The sequence below is a fragment of the Jaculus jaculus genome, chromosome 4, assembly GCF_020740685.1.
Source record: "Jaculus jaculus isolate mJacJac1 chromosome 4, mJacJac1.mat.Y.cur, whole genome shotgun sequence".
NCBI lineage: Eukaryota > Metazoa > Chordata > Mammalia > Rodentia > Dipodidae > Jaculus > Jaculus jaculus.
In genome coordinates this window covers 64465880-64469994 of record NC_059105.1, presented here as the reverse complement: position 1 = coordinate 64469994, position 4115 = coordinate 64465880, and positions in this window count along the sequence as shown.

Here is a 4115-nt window from a genome sequence, read left to right as displayed (position 1 = left end):
GTTGGGTCTCTAGAGGTGCTCGACCCCCTCCTGCTGTCTCATATCTAGGACTCTGTACTTTCCTTTTCCCTTCTCTTAATCTAATAAAGCCTCTCTAAACCTTAAAAAAAGATGAAAATCTGAGTAAAACTATGAGGCAAAATACATCTTCCTCCTTTAAGTTGTTTTGAGAGAGGTATTTTGTTATAGCAGTGAAAAGTCTGGCTTGCATACAGGCTGTGTGTCTGCATGTGTATGTGTGCTATATGGGCTATGTCTCCACATGTATGTGTACCATGCAGGCTGTGTGTCTCCGTGTGTATGTGTACCATGAAGGTTGTGTATGTCTCTGAATATATACATGCCATACAGGCTGTGTGTGTCTCCGTGGGCCACTGTTACAACATGGCAGCTGCTTTTCTTCAGAGTCAGTGAGAAAGGGGGCATCCAAGTTGGAAGCCACAGTCTTTTTCTAATGTGATCTTTTAGAGGCATCATCCCATCACTGTACCATAGTCCATCTGTGACTACTAAGTCTGTTGTTACTACTATAAGTGACTACTAAGCCAGGCTTGGTGACTCATGCATATAATATCAGCTACTTGGGAGGCTGAGGCAGGAGGATGATGAGCTCAAGGCCAGCTTGAGCAATATAGTGTGACCCAATATCAAAGAAAAAAAAGAAAATCATTAAATCCAGTGCACACTTAAGGTGATAGTGTATTACAGGGATATAAAGGTCAGTAGGTTCCTGTCGTCTTAGAGGCTTATCACCAGCTATTCATGAAGGTATTAAAGAGCTAAAGCTTTTAATTAGTATTCATGGTGTCTTACTTTAATAAGCGGTAAATAAAGGTTATTATTGTTAGTTATTGTTGCTATTATTACCAGCACCATCATTTTCCATTAATTGTACTCATTTTCCTACTTAATTCAGTATCATATTAAGAACCAAAGAAAGGCATATGAAAATAAAGGTACTATTTGTGTAGCAGACAATTTTTATGAATGAACAGAAACCTTTATAAAGGTTTCCTTTAAAAGGAATTCTTGGTCTGGAGAGATGGCTCAATAGTTAAGGCGCTTACTTACAAAGCCTAAGGGTCTGGGTTCAATTCCCCAGTACCCAAGTAGAGCCATATGCACAAAGTGGGACATGCATCTGGGGCTCATTTTCAGTGGCTGGAGGCCCAGGCATGCCCATAAACACACACACTCTCTCTCTCTTTTTCTCTGCTTGCAAATTAAAAAAAAAAAATTTAAAGGAATTATTGGGCTGGAGAGATGGCTTAGTGGCTAAGCACTTGCCTGCAAAGCCTAAGGACACATGTTCAACTCTCCAGATCCCATGTAAGCCAGAGCACAAGGTGACATAAGCGCACAAGTTCATACATGTGCACAAGATGGTACATGTGTCTAGAGTTTGATTACAGAGGCTGGAGGCCCTGGCACGCCAATTCTCTCTCTCATAAAAAATTACAAAGAACAAAAGGAATTCTTTACAAGGATGTTTAGGAAAGGAACTAGGGGTAGTACCTTGCTCCAAAACCAGAGTACCCATTTCTACTTCTAGGCTTGGGGGTCAGAAGAACTAAATACCTTGATTTATTCCTTTCCTTCCAGTCTCACTCATGGCCTGAACCTGGTCAGAAACTGCTGGGGTCCAACCCTGGCTTGAAGGAGGGTCCCCGAAGAGAGGTGTGAAAGGGAGCGGCGCAAAAATAACTCGAAGTCAAGTTCTGGTGCAAGCTGACAGGCTAAGGCTGAAGGCAGCTGAGTTTCTCCATCTCTCTCTCTTTCTGTTTCTCTGCTTCTTTTTTTCTCTTCTTCTCTTTTTCTCAGCTTTTCCCTGCTGCCACAGCTCTTAACCTCAATCTTTTATTTTCTGATCATGTCATGCAAGAGCAAACTTCAAGAAAGGTACAGTTCCACAAAATTCACAGAAACTTTTTGCTATTTCTTAACATCAAACAATCCCATAATTACTTACCTCAAGTACAGTCATCAGGCCTCTATAATGATTAACATTTTCATATTTTCCCCATGTATGTGCGGTCAAGCACGTGCAGTTTCCTGAGCTCCTACTTTCAATTACTACATTAAAGGTGAGAGACAGAACAACCACAAAATAGGGGTTCCCACCATTGCCCCTTGATCCAATAAACCCATTTATCATTTACCCCCCAATCATTTCTTTTGAATTTTCCTTTTCACATCCCCCCAATACTTAGACTTTGGTTCCCCCAACTGAACTCTTTCTGACCTTGGTTGTTTTTCCTGTAAGGATTCTTGGTTAAGAGTCATAGATTGTTGCAATTGCCGCCATTCAGAAAAATTAGTCATAGAACAATTTTTACAGTGTTCCAGGAGGTTCATTGTTTCCTCCTCAGTGCACTGTACTCCATTCCTGGCTTTCTTTAAGGCCTTTAAGGACAACAATTACTTCTGACCCATTTTCTTGTTTTTCTAATTCTATGCCAGAGCTTCTTTCAGATACATTGACTAACACTTCACTGACATCAATTTTTGCTAGAAAAGTAAACTTAGAGATTGGTGTACCAAGTGAAAGACAGAGAAAGACAAACATTATACAGAAAATCATAGATATCTGTAGTGCAGAGAGCCAAAGATGTTTCTGTAGAGGAGCCACATTGGACTCTAAGGAAGAGACAGCTGGGCTGGAACTGTGTCAAGCAGCTCTTCAGCGCTCAATTCCTCATGATCTTGAAATGGCATGCTTGCCATCTCCAGCAAGGAACTACAGGACAAGGAGGCCATGATGCGATCCATGTAGCTCAGGCTTGCTAGGCTGGAGCAATGTGGACAATGGTGACCGTGGACTGCAGGGGTCAATGGAAAATGTCTGGCTGGGCAGGCATGTATAGTGACTAATGGAACATTTCCTGGGGATGTGACATTGGTTCCTTCATATAAATGAGGAATTGAAAGGCAGTTCATCCTGAGTTTCCAAGATAATAATCATGGAAGAGTGGCATTACAAGCCCAATTCCAAGGCATTCAATCCAATTTTGTGGGTTTAGGATATCTCTATAGTAGCTTGTCTTTGCATCATGAGGATTTAAACTCACAAATTGCCTGGTGGGATAGCTCAGTGGTCCAGCACCTGCCTAGCATACATGATCTGCTGGTCCAGAAAAGTACCTCAGGAATCTCATGTGGGCAGCAGGATTTATTTATAACTGGGGAATGGGTGCAATTATTTGAGAAGCATTTGGTCTCCTCAAGTCTTCTAACTATACAACCTTATGACAGTGGTGAGGACACCTTGCCTCATTCGTCAGGAACCCATGCAGGTACCTGTGGAAGGCCTGACAGCAGACAAAAGCAGAGGTTTCCAAATGCTATTTTCCACGTATGTCAGGGATCTAAAAGCCTCACTTTGGTGACAGAAGGCAATGCAACTGGAGGACCCAGGCTGAAGCAGAAACTAAAACCATGACCAAGAAAAGAGGTCCACACACGGACCCTTCCCGGTGTCTGCATTGAGAGGGGCTTCCAGTGGAAATGTCACTTTGTGAATAGCTGCCTCCATGCTTTAGGCCTGTAGAAGTGGAGGAAAGACACCACAGAGGTCAGGAAAAGTTGAATTTATTTAACTTCTTTATTATGACAACTGCTACTTGTTTTTAAGATGCTTTGTGAAGACGTTGCTAAATGATGAGTGATCTGGGGGACAGCCTCTTAAAAGGTGACAGGGTCCTTGTGAATGTATCCCCGGAGCATTTGGAAGAACTGGCCATGACAGGAAATCTGGGGTGGGGGTGTGTGGGTGAAAAGACAAAAGAGACATCAAAGGAAGGCTGTCAGTGAACGCTGAGCTGCACTCATCCTCAGGATCTACGACAGAAATGTCAACAAACCCCTCACTGTGGACATGTAGCCGCTAACAAAATTCAAACCCATCCATTAATGAAGAAACACCAGGCACATGCTATATTAACATTTGAAGAGGCCATTGTGAATGTGCACAGGACCAGCTCACATGGGGAGCACATAGGTTGCTGGGCTTTCTTTATCCCTTCATTTATTTATTTTTTAAAGGCAGATAGAGAGAATGAGTAACCACTACAAATGAATTGTGGACACATGTGCCACCTTGTACATCTGGCTTTTAC